Source organism: Sciurus carolinensis, chromosome 13, assembly GCF_902686445.1.
Source record: "Sciurus carolinensis chromosome 13, mSciCar1.2, whole genome shotgun sequence".
NCBI lineage: Eukaryota > Metazoa > Chordata > Mammalia > Rodentia > Sciuridae > Sciurus > Sciurus carolinensis.
Window position 1 is genome coordinate 70,406,605 of NC_062225.1, and position 18,376 is coordinate 70,424,980.

Genomic DNA, 18,376 nt, shown 5'->3' on the forward strand with positions numbered 1-18,376 from the left:
GTAATCAAAAGACTTTGCCTTCAGGGATTCTTCTCTGGTCTAAATGCCCCATGCTCTGAAATACAGAGTGACATACAGCATCAGATATGAATGTGTTATTTTCAGAAATCTAGCCTGGTTCATTTTGTTGCCTAGTGATGAGAGATGATTCCCAAGAACAAATAAGAGGAGGTAAGCATGTGGGAGCTACCCAAGAGTTACAGACCACGAGAGGAACGGTGATTGTTGTACCCAAGGTCACGAAGCCCTGTGGACTGACGGGTCGTGTTGGGACCCATGGTGGTGAAACGAAGTAGAGTGGTCTCCCGACTGGCCAAGTAACTCCAGTCTGTTCCAGGATTTCCTCAAAGAAGAAAACACAGCCAGACACAGTGGCACATACCCATAACTCCAGCTACTTGTGGGGCTAAGGCAGGAAAATCACAAGCTCAAGGCCAGCCTGGGCAACTTAGTGAGACCCTGTCTCAAATCAAAATTTAAAAGGGCAGGGGGTGTAGCTCAGTGGTAAAAATGCCCCTGGGTTCAATTCCAGTGCCAGGAGGAAAGAAGAAGAAGAAAAAGAAGCAGAAGTCATTTATGTGTTTCCATCATTTGTCATTTGTTTGTTCATGCATTTAGATGGCCATATCTTCTATTCCTGGATCATTTGAAAATGTTTGGGGAAAAGGTCCTCATTTCCAGTTTCCCCTTGGAATTCTCCTCGGAAACTTATTGTCATCATGTCCGCCCTATGCTCATTGGGGTACCCTACGTTTCTGATTCAATTTGTTGCATTCACCTTGGATTCATTCCCTATTTCTTGATCTATGAGTCTGGCCAAGGCTATGCATGTTAGATGATCATATGGAGCTTATATTGGTCACATCAATTAGGTTAGGGAGATAGGAATAAATAACTCTAGGGTATGATGAGAAAGAAAAGAGAAAATACTAGATGTCTCAATTCTCTACACCACAGAACTATCCAACTCATAGATCTGTAGGCAAGCTACTCATATAAAGTGAATTTATGATTTACAGTCATGGTAAATGGTAGTCATAAATGGTAGGTAGAGTAGACAGAGCCAGATGTGATGGAATTGTACTTCCACTTACCAACTCTATGATTGATACAAATTGCTTTCACTTTCCCAAGCCTCAGTTTTCTCATCTGTAAAATGAATAAATCATTCCTGCCTCAAGAGGTGTGTAGATGCTTAGCAGATGGGAACTGCCTTCTCTTCCCTTCACCCCTCTCCTTATCCATCTCTATCTAATTGGGCTTATAAATTTGCTCTAGCTAAACTGCCTCAGGGGAAACGAAAATATGAATGTCAATCAACCTGCAAAGTGCTTGGACACTGTGACCCATGAAGAAATATTAGTCCTCAAAAGCACTGAGAGAGTAGGCAGTTATGGCCTGTAGCCATATTTTGGCACTGTTTCATGTCCTGTTTTGCATTGTTCTCTAATTGTTTCAAGTCATTTCCCCTCTCTGAGATTCAGTTTCCTAGCTAGTTACAACATGCACTTGGATAGGATCCTCTTTAAACTCCATCTAGTTCTTCTCAATTCTCTTTTCTACCCATATCCTGAGATTTGCATAATAAAAACTCAGAATATGGTAATGACAGTGGAGAGCTAAGCCAAGCACTTTACACACAGAGCAAGTTCTTCTTTACAGCATGAGATCACAGCATGGATCAAGGGCTCTGGCTGCTGCCCAGAATGCTCAATAGATATCCTGGATCCTCCTATTACAAAGTTATCATCCAGGACTCTCAACTAAATTCCACCCCTAGGAGAGCAGGGAGTTAAAGATCACAACAATCCTACTAGATTCAGTCAATTCCCAGATATTTGCAGCTTCTGCTGCTTCCCAAAGGAGAGCTACAATGGTCATGTTTTGTGTTTACTTTCTAGAACTATGGTTTTAAACTTTAGCTACATATTAGAATCACCCAGGGAGCTTTCAAAACAGCAAGGGTTCATGATTGTATTGGTTGGAGATGGGGTCTGGGCAATGATATTTTTTAAAAGCTCCCCAGGCAATTTTAAGTACATTCAAAATAATTGATCTAGGCCAGATACTGATGTGTAATTACAGGGGCCCACACCTGGTTTCTTGAATACCCCTGGAGTTCAAATGTTAGATGAATAAAAATGGAGGAAAGAGCAAATAAATATGAGATAGTATGGTAGAAAGATTATTGGATAAAAGGCCAGAAAACCATGTTCCTAGTACTAGCCTAATCACTATGTAAATACTAGCAATTGTTTTCTCTAAACCTCAATTTACTCTCCTGTAAAAAGGGGATAATATCCTACCCTCTAAATTATTGTGACATAGTGCATATTAAGATACTTTGCAGAGGTGGGGCTGTAACTCAGTGGTAAAGTGCTTGCTCAGCAAGGGTAAGGCCCTGGGTTCTGAAAAAAAATGAAAAGAATAAAATGCTTTACACAGTTGCACATTCTGTAATTTTAAGAAATGGTTAAAAATAAAACAAAACAGTCATCCGAGTCAACTGGTTTTTCTAAAAAACTTGGAAAAATATGCATTGATGCAGACAGTGATGCATGGGGACAAGATGAAGGGACCTGAGGGGAGGCAGACTCCCCACTTCAGTAGCTTTGCTCCTGTTCCAGTTTTAGCCCAGCATGACTACTCTTCTCAGAGATGGCTACAGAGTGTTTATGACTCCTCAAAATTCACATGTTGAAAAACAATCCCCAATATGATGGTGTTTGGATGGGGGACTTGGGTGGAGGTAATTAGATCATGAGGGTAGAGCCCTGATAAATGATGTTAATACCTTTATGTAAGAGATCCCAGAGAGATCTCTACTCCCTTCCGTCATGGGAAGTCACAGCAGAAGCCACCATCTATGAACCAGGAGGAGAGCCCTCACCAGATGAGGAGCTTGCCAGCACTTTGATCATGTGCTTCCCAGGCTCCAAGACTATGAGCAAAAAGTTTATTGTTTAGAAGCTGCATGGTCTCTAGTCTCCTGTTACAGGGGCTCCAGTGGACTGGAGCAGGGATTCTGAAACCACGCTGACTGAGCATCATCCCTAGCTCTGCCAAGAAACCTTGAACAGCAGCTGCTACCAGGGGCCCACCTTGATTGCCCTTGCTCCCATCTGCCTGCTTTTCAGCACAGTACTGGCCCAAAGTAGGTGCTCTGTGGGTTTATGCATGAATGTCCTGGATTTCTGGTTCTGAAAGCTTTCTCTAGCTTTCAGATGTGCCTCTGTCTTTTTTGTTTTGGCAACTCTCTGGACCACCCATCTGATGACTTTGAAGTAGTCTCTAACAAGGCGAGTGGATCTGCTGGCTCCTCCGCCTGTATGTACCCTATTGCCACCTGTGAGACGCTTCTCGCTCCACCCCCAGAAATATGCTCCCGCCCCCTCTAGCCAGGCCAGCACTTGGCCCTTCATGAAGGGATATGTGGAATTCAGACAAAACATATGGTGTTTGCCCAGAATCTTGCTGTTTTTATTTATGTTTTTAAATAACTTGTTTTTCTTATTATTACAAAACAGCACATGTTTGTTTGAAAAAAATTGGAAAAGCCAGGCAAGCAAAAATTAAGTACAAATCGTTCATAAATCCCTCACTCTAAGAAAATCACTGTTTAATGTTCCTAGTTTTGTGTACATACGCACACACACACACACAAACACACACACACACACATCTTTAGAAAAATGGGTCAAACTGCACTTAGTGATTTGTAACCTGCTTTTTCACTTAACCATGTCTCACTACCTTAAATGGTCATCTTGTGCTATTATTTATCACCACTCCCATGTGTCCATTTCTGCTGCCATTAATTCCTTAATGTTTTCACAAATTGAGCAATATAAACTACAACAGACTAAATCAATTAGCAATGTGGAGGACTTTTCCAGCTCACTGGTACAGTGGGAATCTGTGCTTTGACCAGTGGTGTCTGCTCAGAAACAAACCCTACCTCTTATAAAATGTTTGTTTCATCAAGAGCTCCAGGGCTCAGGCTGTAATAGAAACAAAGAGTTTATGAAGCAGCCATACCCTTAAAACTGCTACAGTTTCTATGAAACTGGAAAATTCCGTTGCTACAGCCAATGTCAACAGCGCAGGCAAGAAAGGAATGTAGAAATTCAAAGGAAGGGAAGAATTTGATTAACAGAGACTATGGGGTAACTGGCAAAACTCTATGAACATTATTACCTGGTTTACAGAACTGGGGTCCACAAATCAGAGTATAGGCATTTGCCTTCCCCCAAGTGGGTAAGGAAGTAGGCATGTATTACATGCTTGCGGAGAGAATGAGGTTAGGCCGGGTTTCAAGTTCTGGCAGTAATGTGTCTGGCTAACGGCATCCCAGGTAACCCCCCATCTCTGTCTCGGGGACTGCTTGCAATGCTCCCTGGGCAAGTGCCCACAAGTCCACATGTAGGGCCAACAGTGATTCCTGCAGATGCTAAGCCTCAGGATGGGGGATTTCAATGGCTGCCGGAGAGGAGGAGGTGGGGGATTGCCCAGAGGGTGATAAGATTCAGACTGAGAGAGGTGGGGCTTGCAGGTCACTCAAGGAGAAACTGAATGCAGAAGTCCCCTCCATTCATCCTTCTCATGATGGAAGAGCCTCTTAAACTGGGTTTCCCTCTTCCTGACATGCCTATATGATTCATTCACCAGAAGGCTACCTGGGGTAATTTTAAATAACCTCTCTACTTATATAATATCTGGTTTCAAATCCCAGAACAGAAAATAAAAATCATTAGAATGTTCTCTTCCACTCTTAACAGAAAGCAAAGAATACCGACCCGTTGCTTAAAAATCGAACAGCACCGAAAGGCCCATGATGATAAGCATCAGTCATTAGCTTCCTCCCACCAAAGGGAACTGCTAATCTGCCCCAGTTCTGGCTACCTGAAACTTTGTTCTTTTTCTTTTTCTTTTTTCTTTTTTTTTTTTTTAATTGTATACAAATGGGATACATGTTGTTTCTCTATTTGTACGTGGAGTCAAGGCATACCATTTGTGTAATCATAAATTTACATAAGGCAAAGATGTTTGATTCATTATTTATTTCCCCTTCCCCCATCCCTCTTTTCCCTCTATACAGTCCTTCTTTCCTCCATTCTTACCACCCTCCTTATCCCTAACCCTAAACCTAACCCTAACCCTAACGCTAACCCCTCCCACCCCACATTATATGTCCTCATCCGCTTATCAGCGAGATCATTCGTCCTTTAGTTTTTTGAGATTGGCTTATCTCACTTAGCATGATATTCTCCAATTTCATCCATTTGCCTGCAAATGCCATAATTTTATCATTCTTCATTGTGGAGTAATATTCCATTGTATATATATGCCACAGTTTCTTTATTCATCAACTGAAGGGCATCTAGTTTGGTTCCACAATCTGGCTATGGTGAATTGAGCAGCAATGAACATTGATGTGGTGGTATCTCTGTAGTATGCTGATTTTAAGTCCTTTGGGTATAGGTCAAGGAGTGGGATAGCTGGGTCAAATGGTGTTTCCATTCCAAGCTTTCTGAGGAATCTCCATACTGCTTTCCAGAGTGGCTGTACTAATTTGCAACCCCACCAGCAATGTATGAGTGTACGTTTTTCCCCACATCCTCACCAACACCTATTGTTGCTTGTGTTCTTGATAATCGCCATTCTAATTGGGGTGAGATGAAATCTTAGGGTAGTTTTGATTTGCATTTCTCTTATTACTAGAGATGTTTAACATGTTTTCATATATCTGTTGATTGCTTGTACATCTTCTGTGAAGTGTCTGTTCATTTCCTTAGCCCATTTGTTGATTGGATTATTTGTATTCTTGGTGTAGAGTTTTTTGAGTTCTTTATATATTCTGGAAATTAGTGCTCTATCTGAAGTATGAGTGGCAAAGATATTCTCCCACTCTGTAGGCTCTCTCTTTACATTATTGATAGTTTCCTTGGCTGAGAGAAAGCTATTTAGTTTGAATCTATCCCAGTTGTTGATTCTTGCTTTTCTTTCTTATGCTATGGGAGTCCTGTTAAGGAAGTCTGATCCTAAGACAACAAGTTGAAGATTTGGACCTACTTTTTCTTCTATAATCTGCAGGGTCTCTGGTCTGATTCCGAGGTCCTTGATCCATTTTGAGTTGAGTTTTGTGTAGGGAGAGAGATAGGGGTTTAATTTCATTCTGTTGCATATGGTTTTCCAGTTTTCCCAGCACCATTTGTTGAAGAGGCTATCTTTCCTCCATTGCCTATTTTTGGCCCCTTTGTCTAGTATGAGAAAATTGTATTTATTTAGGTTTGTGTCCATGTCCTCTATTCTGTACCATTGATGTACCTGTCTATTTTGGTACAAATACCATGCCGTTTTTGTTACTATTGCTTTGTAGTAGAGTTGAAGATCTGGTATTGCAATACCCCCTGCTTCGCTCTTTCTACTGAGGATTGCTTTAGCTAATCTGGGTTTCTTATTCTTCCAGATGAATTTCATGATTGCTTGCTCTATTTCTGTAAGGTACATCATTGGAATTTTAATTGGAATTGCATTGAATCTGTATAGCACTTTAGGTAGTATGGCCATTTTGACAATATTAATTCTGCCTATCCAAGAACATGGGAGATCTTTCCATCTTCTAAGGTTTTCTTGAATTTCTTTCTTTAGTGTTCTGTAGTTCTCATTGTAGAGGTCTTTCACCTCTTTTGTGAGATTGATTCCCAAGTATTTTATTTTTTTTGAGCTATTGTGAATGGGGTAGTTTTCCTAATTTCTCTTTCTGAAGATTCATCACTTATGTATAAAAATGCATTGGATTTATGACCATTGATCTTGTAACCTGCTACTTTACTGAATTCACTTATGAGTTCTAAAAGTTTTCTGGTGGAATTTCCAGGTTCCTCTAAATATATAATCATGTCATCAGCGAACAGGGATAGTTTGAGTTCTTCTTTTCCAATTCGTATCCCTTTAATTTCTTTGGTTTGTCTCATTGCTCTGGCTACAGTCTCAAGGACAATGTTGAATAGAAGTGGTAAAAGAGGGCATCCCTGCCTTGTTCCAGTTTTTAGGGGGAATGCTTTCAGTTTTTCACCATTTAGAATGATATTGGCCATGGGCTTAGCGTAGATGGCCTTTATAATGTTAAGGAATGTTCCCACTACCCCAACTTTTTCTAGTGTTTTGAGCATGAAGGGATGCTGTATTTTATCAAATGCTTTTTCTGCATCTATTGAAATAATCATGTGATTCTTAACTTTAAGTCTGTTGATATGGTGAATGACATTTATTGATTTCCAGATGTTGAACTGACCTTGCATCCCTGGGATAAAACCCACTTGATCGTGGTGCACTATCCTTTTAATATATTTTTATATGCGATCTGCTAAAATTTTGTTGAGAATTTTTGCGTCAATGTTCATTAAGGACATTGGTCTGAAATTTTCTTTCCTCGATGTGTCTGTATCTGGTTTAGGTATCAGGGTGATTTTGGCTTCATAGAACGAGTTTGGGAGGGTTCCCTCCTCTTCTATTTCATGGAATACTTTGAGGAGTATTGGAATGAGCTCTTCTTTAAGGGTTTTGTAGAACTCGACTGAGAACCCATCTGGTCCTGGACTTTTCTTTGTTGGTAGGCTTTTGATGACCTCTTCTATTTCATTGCTTGAAATTGATTTATTTAAGTTGTGTATGTCCTCCTCGATCAGTTTAGGTAATTCATAAGTCTCTAGAAACTTGTTGATGTCTTCGAGGTTTTTTGATTTGTTGGAGTATAGATTTTCAAAATAGCTTCTAATTATGTTTTGTATTTCACTCATGTCTGTTGTGATATCTCCTTGTTCATTCCGAATTTTAGTAATTTGAGTTTTCTCCCTCTTTCTCTTTGTTAGTGTGGCTAAGGGTTTATCAATTTTGTTTATTTTTTCAAAGAACCAACTATTTATTTTGTTAAATTTTCCGATTGTTTCTTTTGTTTCAATTTCGTTGATTTCGGCTCTGAGTTTAACTATTTCCTGTCTTCTACTACTTTTGGTGTTGGTCTGCTCTTCTTTCTCTAGGGCTTTGAGCTGTAGTGTTGAGTCGTTTATTTGTTGATTTCTACTTCTTTTGTTGAATGCGCCCCATGAAATAAATCTTCCTCTAAGTACTGCTTTCATAGTGTCCCAGAGATTTTGATATGATGTGTCTTTGTTCTCGTTTACTTCTAAGAATTTTTTTATTTTGCTCCTGATGTCTTCTGTTATCCAATCATCATATAATAGTGTATTATTTAATCTCCAGGTATTGGAGAAGTTTCTGTTTTTTATTCTGTCATTTATTTCTAATTTCAATCCATTATGATCTGATAGAGTACAAGGTAGTATCTCTATCTTCTTGTATTTGCTAACAGTAGCTTTGTGGCATAAAATATGGTCTATTTTAGAGAAGGATCCATGTGCTGCTGAGAAGAAAGAGTGTTTGTTCTTTGTTGGATGGTATATTCTATATATGTCGGTTAAGTCTAAATTGTTGATTGTGTTATTGAGATCTATGGTTTCTTTATTCAATTTTTGTTTGGAAGATCTATCCAGTGGTGAGAGAGGTGTGTTAAAATCGCCTAGTATTATTGTGTTGTGGTCTATTTGATTTCTGTAATTGAGAAGGATTTGTTTGACGTACATGGGTGAGCCAATGTTCGGGGCATAGATATTTATGATTGTTATGTCTTGCTAATTTATGCTTCCCTTAAGCAGTATGTAATGTCCTTCTTTATCCCTTCTGACTAGTTTTGGCTTGAAGTCCACACTTTCTGAAATGAGGATGGATACTCCAACTTTTTTGCTGTGTCCGTGTGCATGGTATGTTTTTTCCCATCCTTTCTCCTTTAGTCTATGGGTATCTCTTTCTATGAGATGAGTCTCTTGCAGGCAGCATATTGTTGGATTTTTCTTTTTAATCCAATCTGCCAGACTATGTCTTTTGATTGATGAGTTCAGGCCATTAACATTCAGGGTTATTATTGTGATATGATTTGTATTCCCATTCATTTGATTCATTTTTGTTTTTTGACATGATTTGGTTTCTCCTTTATTTGGCTATTCCTTTAGGCTAGTTCCTCCCTTTGCTGATTTGCATCGTTGTTTTTCATCTCTTCTTCATGGAATATTTTGCTGAGAATGTTCTGTAATGCCAGCTTTCTTTTTGTAAATTCCTTTAGCTTTTGTTTATCATGGAAGGATCTTATTTTGTCGTCAAATCTGAAAGTAAGTTTTGCTGGGTATAATATTCTTGGTTTGCATCCATTTTCTTTCAGGGCTTGGTAAATGTTGTTCCAGGCCCTTCTAGCTTTTAGGGTCTGGTTTGAAAAATCTGCTGATATTCTTATTGATTTCCCTCTGAATGTAATTTGATTCTTTTCTCTCGTGGCCTTTAAAATTCTGTCTTTATTTTGTATGTTAGGTATTTTCATAATAATGTGACTTGGTATGGGTCTGTTGTAATTTTGTATATTTGGAGTCCTATAAGCCTCTTGTACTTGGTTTTCCATTTCATTCTTCAGATTTGGGAAATTTTCTGATATTATTTCATTGAATAGATTGTTCATTCGTTTGGTTTGTTTCTCTAAGCCTTCCTCAATCCCAATAATTCTTAAATTTGGCCTTTTCATGATATCCCATAATTCTTGTAGATTCTGTTCATGATTTCTTACCATCTTCTCTGTTTGGCCAACTTTGTTTTCAAGATTAAATATTTTTTCTTCAATGTCTGAGGTTCTGTCTTCTGATAGGTGTTCTATCCTATTGGTTATGCTTTCTATGGAGTTTTTAACTTGGTTTATTGTTTCCTTCATTTCAAGGATTTCTGTTTGTTTTTTTTTCAGTATCTGTAATTCTTTATTGAAATGATCTCTTGCTTCCCGTATTTGTTCTTTTAACTGTTGATTGGTGTGATCATTTAATGTCTGCATTTGCTCTTTCATCTCCTCCTTCAATGCCTGCATTTGCTCTTTCATCTCCTCGTTTGCTTCCCTGATTGTTTTAATTATGTACATTCTGAACTCCCTTTCTGACATTTCTTCTGCTGTGCTGTCATTGGGTTTTATTGATATAGTATCTAGGTTTGTTTGGGACATTTTCTTCCCTTGTTTTCTCATATTGGTCAGATGTCAGTGGGACTCTGAGATATTTCAGATTTCCTCTATTGGCTTATAGTGTCCCTGTAGATTTCCAGTGTATCACCTCCCAGCCTTCAGTAGCCTGAAGTCTTGGAGGAACTTGATAATGCAGTGCTTCCGAAGAAAGCTGCCCTTAGCCCGCTACTGGTTCCAGGGCTTGGAGCTGGCTCTGTGCGGAAAGGCTCTCGCTGGGGGGCCTGCACTGTGCAGCTGGCTGTGTGGGAGGAGCCCACCGCTGGAGTGTGCAAGGCTACCTGGGGAAGACTCTAGCTGCCCTGCCCTGCTCTGATAAGCTGCCCCTATCCGTGCCTGCCGCCCAGGCCGAGCTTCACCCGGTGGGGGAGACTCACCCTGTGGCTTTATTTTAGTCTGAGTCTCTCAATGCCTCCCCTTCTTGAGTCCTTGGTTTTGGAGCGACTGGAGATGCAGTCACCCTCTAGTCCGCCATCTTGGATCGCCCCGTGGAAAGAGCCTGTGGCCAGAGGGGGCAGGGCCACCTGGAGAAGTCTCTGGCTGCCCTGCCCTGATCCCAGAGGCTGCCTGGGGGTCAGAGCTCTCCGTTGGCTCGGGGACTTGTGGCTGGCTTTGTGTAGAAAGGCTCTCACTGGGTGGTCTGCTCTAAGAAGCTAGCCTTGAAAGGCGCCTCTCACCATAGGGGCCCGGGCTGCTTGGGGAAGTCCCTGGCTGCCCTGTCCTGGGCCCTGAAGCTGCTTGCCGGCTGGAGCTCGCCGCAATGGCTCTGGGACTTGGAGCTGGTTCTGTTCAGAAAGGCTCTCACTGGGGGGCCTGCTCCGAGAAGCTGGAGAAGCTGGTCGTGTGGGAGGGGCCCACCTCCGGAGTGTGCAGGGCTGCCTGGGGAAGACTCTAGCTGCCCTGCCCTGCTCCAATAAGCCACCTCTATCTGGGCCTGCCACCTGGGCCGGGTTTTACCCAGTGGGCAGACTCACCTGTGGCTCTATAGTCCGAGTCTCTCAATGCCTCCCCTTCTTGAATCCTGGGTTCTGGAGCGACTGGAGATGCAGTCACCCTCTAGTCCGCCATCTTGGATTGCCCCTTCTTTTTCTTTATTTTTTATTTTTTGGCAGTTTGTTAGTGCATAGCTTCATATTTCTAAATATTATGCTTATATTGTTATTTCTTGACTCTTCAACTTTAAACTTTATAACTATCTTATTTATGTAGACAAAGTCTTAAAAAACTTATAAACAGTTTTATTGAGGCATATTCTACCTACAATCACCTGCATATATTTAATGTGTGCAATTTGATAAATTCTGTCATAGGTATCCACCTAAGAGACCATCCCCACAATCACAATTGTGAATGAATCCATCAACTCTAAAAGTTTTCTCAGATCCCTTTGTCATCTCCTCCCTCTATTCCTTCCATGCCATCATCCCCAGGTGACCTCCAGGCTCTTTGTCACCACACACAGTACATACTCTTTTTTGCCTGATTGATTTCATTGACGACAATGACTTGAGATTCATCTATGTTGTTTCATGTATCAGCAGGCTGTTCCTTTATATTGTTGAGGAGTATTTCATTGTATGGATACACCACAGTTTGTTCATTCTGTTAATGAACATTGGGATTCTTTCCAGTTTTGGGCAATGAACATTCTCACACAAGTCTTTGTATGAACATCTGCTTTCATTTCAAGTGAGTGAATGCCTAGGAATGAAGTAACTCAATCGTGTGGTAAGTGCATGCTTAACTTTTTAAGAAAATGTCAGTTTTTCAAAGTGCTTCTGCCATTTTGTATTCCCATCAGCAATGTGAGGGTTCTAGTTTCTCCACCTCTTTGCAAGTATTTGGTATGGTCAGTCTTTTTAAATTTTAGCTATTCTAATAGAGTGGTACATTTTTTTCTGGTTTTAGTTTGCATTTCTCTAGGGGCTAATGATGTCAAATACCTTTCCATATGGTTATTTGCCATTCTATATCTTTGGTGGAGTGTCTAAGCAAATATTTTACCCATTTTAAAAACCAGGATCCTCTTTACTATTCAGTTTAGAGAGTTAGGCATGTATTCTGAGTACAAACTTTATGGATACATGGTTTGCAAAGATTTTTCTCTGTCTTGTCTTTTTAATAGTGTGTTTAGAAGAGTAGAAGTTTTAAAATTTGGTGAAAGTCATTTTGTCAGTTTGTACTTTATGTGTTGTATCTAAGAAATGTTTGTCTTACCCAAGTTCTCAAAGTTTTTTTCCTGTTGTCTTCTAGAAGTTTTATAATTTTAACTTTTACATTTAAGTATGTGACTCATTTTGAATTAATCTTTATATATAATATGAGGTATGGATCAAACTTATCACTCCATTCCTGTTTGTTGAAAGTCTATCTTTTTTGCACTGAATTATCTTCTCACTTTTCTTGAAAATCTATTGTCCCTGTATGTGTGGGGCTACCTCTGAACTCTGTGTTCTGTTCCATTGAGCTATTCATCTAACTTCACATCAATGCTAAACTTATTTGATTACTGTCCCTTTATAACAAGTCCTAAAATCAAGTAATATCAGTCCTCTAGCTCTGTGTTCTCTTTTTCCAAAGTTGTTTTGGCTTTTGTAGGTCCATTGTATCTCCATCAAAATCACCTTGTCAGGGTGACTCAGTGTAAAGAACTACTTAGCATGAGGGAGGCCTTGAATTTGATTCCCAGTACCACAATAAGACAAACATCATTATCCTATGTACATGTATGATTACACATATGGTGAGATTCTATATTGTGTACAACCAGAGAAATGAAAAGTTGTACCCCATTTGTGTACAATGAATCAAAATGCATTCTGCTGTCATGTATAACTAAATAGAACAAACAACAAAAAATAAGCTTGCCAATTTCTATAGAAAGTCTTGTGATTTTGATTTGGATCACACTGAATTCACATGAAAATTTAGGAAAAACTTCAAAAAATGTTAAGTCTTCTTAATCTTGAGGATTTTACTTTTTAATCTCCCTACTCCCTTTTTCCAAACTTCCCATCTCAATTTTTAGTAATATTAAATTGTTGATATTTACATAATTAACACAGAACAAAGTAGTATATATTTTTGTTTTTGAATAGTTGTATGGTTTTCCTGGAGTTTATAATTGCTTTGTTTTATAGTTCTATTGCTTTTCATAAACACATTTCTCATTCTCATTTTATACTTTATAAAATTATCTAACTCATTAACTACTCTATTAGGTCTCCTTTCATTTTGGGACTCTCTTCGAAAAGCCTTCATTTCCCCAGCGTTAGATTAGACTTGTCATATAGCCCTTGTCCTGCATCTTCCTTGACTGCTCTCCTAAGTTGGATCCACTGTTTCTTGGATTTTACTTTTTCTTGGTTTACTTCTGAAGTTGGTGGAGCACATCTTCCAGTAATTTCCTAACAAAGGCTTTGTAAGAGGTGAACTTTCTGAATTTTTACTTTTCTGAACATATCTTAATTTTTCTCACCAAATTTTATAAAATTTATCAGTTATATTCTAATTTCCTCAGTTGCTGTTGAGAAGTCCAATACCATTCTGGGAATCCTTTAAAATTCATTTTTCTGTATACTCAATGGGACCTTTTTAATCTGGAATTTATGTTCTTCAGTTCTGGAAAATTGTATTGGATTATTTGGTTAATAACTTTCTTCCTTTTAATTTACTTGCTCTTCTTTTAGTGGTAGGGTTGCCAAATAAAATACAGGAAGTTCAGTAATGTTTGAATTTCAGATAATCAAAAAATAATTTTTTATTATGGACAGGATCCTTGCAATATTTTTTGATGTATGTTCTATGCAATATTTGGGGCACATATATCCTAAATGATTTTTTGTTGTTTATCCAGAATTCTGAAATTCACATTTAACTGAGTGTTCTATAGTTTTATTTACTAAATCTGTCCAACCTATTTACTAAAATTCTTATTAATAGATGTCGAACCTACTAGGTTAAAGTGCTATTTTTTTTCTATCACATTTCATTGTTTTCTTATCCATTTTTTTTTCAAATTTTTGGAAGATCTTATTAACTTTATTTTGCAACTTTTTATTAAATTTTTTCTATACCTATTTTGAATTTTAAGAGCTGCTTCTTGTTCTGTGGGTGTTCTCATAAATTACACACAATCCTTGTTTTATAGATACAATGTCTTCCTTGTTTTATAGATACAATACAAAACTCTCTCTTCAGAGTTTTCCCTCTCTGTTCTTTGAACTCTTTTCTTCTGAGACCCTTTTAATTCTGTTTGTTTTGTTGGTCTTTTTTTTATTTTTAGTTTTTTAATGTTTGGTTTTCGTTAAGTGTTAGCTGTTTCTTGGTCACCTTTGTATAATAAAGAGTAAGGGTCCCGGGATGTAGCTCAGCAATGGACCACTTATCTAGCATGTAGAAGGCCGAGAATCTGCACACACAAAAATAAATTAAAAAAAAAAAAGAAACAAATAAATACATAAGGAGTGGGGCAGTAAAATACTATTGGGAACCTCTGAGGGATAGTGAGTGGAGGGATTGTCTTCCACTAGATAGGGTGAGGAGCTTGCAATCTCACTGAGGCAATGGGATCCCAATAATCAATTTACAGAGGTCTCTGGGGACTCTGCTGCCTATCTGAAGGATTGAGCTGTAGCCTGGAGAGAATATCTAGCAACTGACAGATGCATCATCATCCATCACTGCCAGGTGTGTTTTATGTTCCGGTCATACCGGTTATCTCTTCTCCACACAACATAAACTTCCAGGTCTTTATTTCTAGAATGCCTTCTCTCTTTTTCTTCACTTTACAAAATCATGTTCATTTTTTAAAGTCCAGATAGGTATCATGCTTCTATCTTCCTCTTAGGTAAGCTTTATTCCTCTCCAACTATCCCACCCCTAACCAGGGTTATTAATTTGCTTCTGCTTTGTGTTTCCATTATTTCTTGTTTGTATTTTCATCAAAGTATGACCACAAGTAAAACGATCTCCAGGGAGTCCTGAAAACAGAAACTTTTCATAATGAAAATGAATTCTCCATAGAGTAGCTTTAAAGACAAATCTTGATATGAATATTGTTTCTTAAAATTACTAAGATTCAGGAAATATAGCCTATACCTCAGCACAAGGAGTTTCAGGAAGAAGAAAGGGTATTTGAGGGCTATCGAAATTTACCAGTACTGCAATTTTGATTTATGCAGGTGGAAGTTTCCAGTCTGGGGACAAACATCTCCATGGGGTCAAGAAGACAGAATGGGAACGTTGAGCTCTGACATGATAAAATTAGTCCATAGATGGTGTCTGGTACTTAGCTTTCAAGATCCAAGAAATGGCTTCAGATTGAAAGAAATACACAGCATATGGCAGTTTGGAACTATTGCTGATTTCATGTATAAAAACCAAAAGCATCAAGAATTGCCTCTGAAAATCAAATCAGACAGGAGAGTAAGAACAAGCTACAGAATTGCTCCATTACTTCTTGTCATCTCTGATGATAAATAAATAACCAAACAGTCCTCTCCCGATTCACTTGATTTTTGAGGCATTTGAAAACAAAACTCCAAAATCCTATCAGAGAGAATCTGAACATGACACAGTGCACCAAACATAAACAAAAGAAATTCTACAAGTGATGAAGAGATGGAAGACTCAGATAGCAGGCATAGGAGTGTTCTCTTCATAAGACAGACAGCTCTGAATCTAGATAAAGAAGGCAGAGTAGTTATTGCCTGATCTCAGCCATCAAGATAAAAGCAAGTGCGTACACTGAGATATTGCCAGCAAAATATTACTGCTCATTGAGGGTCTCTGCCAGAGAACAGACAAGAGCTCAGGGAAGCGATAACCTTGTGACTGTCCCATATCAGGCCCTGAAATGAAATGGCTGCTAAGGTTGGGTCTGAGGACCAGGAAGAAATCTGGCACCAGCAAACCACCAGTTGGCCTAAGGGCAGGAAATAAGGGGAGCAATAAAACCAAGTGTTTCAAGGTAGGAAGAGACTGTTGGTGATGAACTGTGGAACGGGATTTGGGAGAGTAATCTTTTATTCCTTCTGAATGTTGACAGCCAATGTATCATATCCAGGTTTCTTGATGCTATAAGGCAAAGCAATGATAAAAAAAAAAAGAAATCAAATCAAATAAAAATTACTTAGTTACTCTGGTTGGCAAAGGCAGATGTAATGCAATACAAACAAACGGTGGAGACCGGTGTGAGGAGAGGAGAGGGGGAAATGTGAGAATCCAAGAGGAATGGAGAAAAATCACAGTGAATAGTTTGGTAAAAAACACACAATTGAAACAAATGAGATTGAAAGTATTCAGAGGTCTTGGTTCTTTTCCAGAAAGAACACTATTATCCTTTATCATTATGTCCATGAGCGTGTGTAGACATGAGGGGATCTCCAAAGCCAAAGAAGACCCAGAGAACCCAGCAATAGCCCTGATGCCACAAAGAACCTCAGCTTTTGAATCTTCTGAGTTTGGTGGTTCCTGTGTTCTGAGACACAGAAATTGCTTGGTAACTCCCAGCAGTGTTAGATTTGGGGTTGGACCTTTTAGTCCCTGGAAGTTGAACATGTGAGATTTTGCATAGACTTGAACTCTGCACACGTCTGACGTGGTGTTTTCCAGATTTGAACCACTCACCTCCTCTTCATCTGGGTCTTGGAGGGAGGCCTGGCTGGACTCTGAACAGTAACTTTCCTACACAGGCCCCAAACCTGATGTTTCTACTCCAGACTTCCAGACTGTACTCCCAGATGGTACTCCCCACCACCCCACTGGTCTCTTACCACAGAATTCTCATCTCAAAATCTTCATCACCAGTTAGTATTTACTGGGTGACCCCAAGGCACCTTCCCATTTACTCTTTGAGGTACAGGAAAAAAGACTGAAAAAGATAGAAGGCTGGGAGAAGGATATATTTGCAAACAGTTACTTCTCTTTCACCCTACAGAAAAATCAAGGACCCCTCCCTTTTATTGTCATCATCATCATCATCATCATCACACCATCTGAACAGATGTCAAACATTTGTAGCTCAACTGGACTTTATATATAATCCATTACCTAATCTCTCTCAATACTACCAGCAATACACAACTGTGATCCTCATTGACAGATGAAGAAACTGAGACTTGGTTTGTCTGAGGCTGATTATCTGGGAAAGGCAATGAAAGTCAGAGCCACTTTATTGGCCAAGGTGTACTTCTGCTTAAAATCTTTTTCTCATTGGGCACTGTAGTGCACACCTGTAATCTCAGCTGTTTGTGAGGCTGAGGTATAAGGGTCATGAGTTCAAAGCCAGCCTCAGCAATATAGTGAGACTAAGCAACTTAGTAAGACCCTGTCTCAAAATAAAAAATAAGGGTTGGGGATGTGGCTCAGTGGTTAGATGCCCTTGGGTTTAATCCCCAGTATCAGGAAAAAAAATTACTTCTCCTTATCACCTGATTTTTTCCCTAGCTAAAAATGTTATGAGTTCCCCTACAGGCATGGGCTAGGTATTTATGGATGCTCAGTAAACACTTGTTCCAGTAATTGGAATGAGCTCCCTGGTGTTCACAGTGGTGTTATGAATCCTCTGGACCCGTGGAGTCTGTTGGAGGATTTTATCTTGATCACTTCTTTGATGAGCCTGTCCTTCAGTCAGCTGGCCAACTGATTATTGTGTTATATGAAGTAATACTTTTCCCTCAAGCCCTGGGCCACTGTCACCCAGCGTGAGGAGGGCAAGTCCTTGTTATCCAGCAACTCAGCACTTTATCCACAGTGGGAAGGGACACAATGCTCAGAGCACAGGCGGCCGCCAGCTTGACTTGGTTTCTTGGCCCTCTTTATGATTGTCTCAGAAAAGCTGGATCCAGAGTGAACATCTGCTCCGGCCAGTCAGAGAGGAAATATCTTTTGGTTAGCTAATTAATCGTGTTTTCATCAGCATCAGATGATTCCGTTTTATGGTGGTGGCTTGAACACAAGGGTCTGGAAGTCTAGATTCACGCTTTTTACATTTCTAGGCAGCGACAGTAGGTTCTTGTATCTCCAGCCCAGGTTCCATCCTGTCTGACAGGCCCTTTAAGGAAGAGGATGGCAGGTCTCGCTAGCCAACTTCAGAGCTGGCTCAGGAGCTGGCTTAGAGTGAGCACCAGAGCCAGAGGTCATTGTAGCCTTCACATTTGGGAGTGGGGCCCACGCAAGGCTCTCACTGTAGTAAGTGGCTTCACTATGAGGCACCAGGCACACGCTGCATGATACAAGTTATAAACAGGGGCACACGGCTCT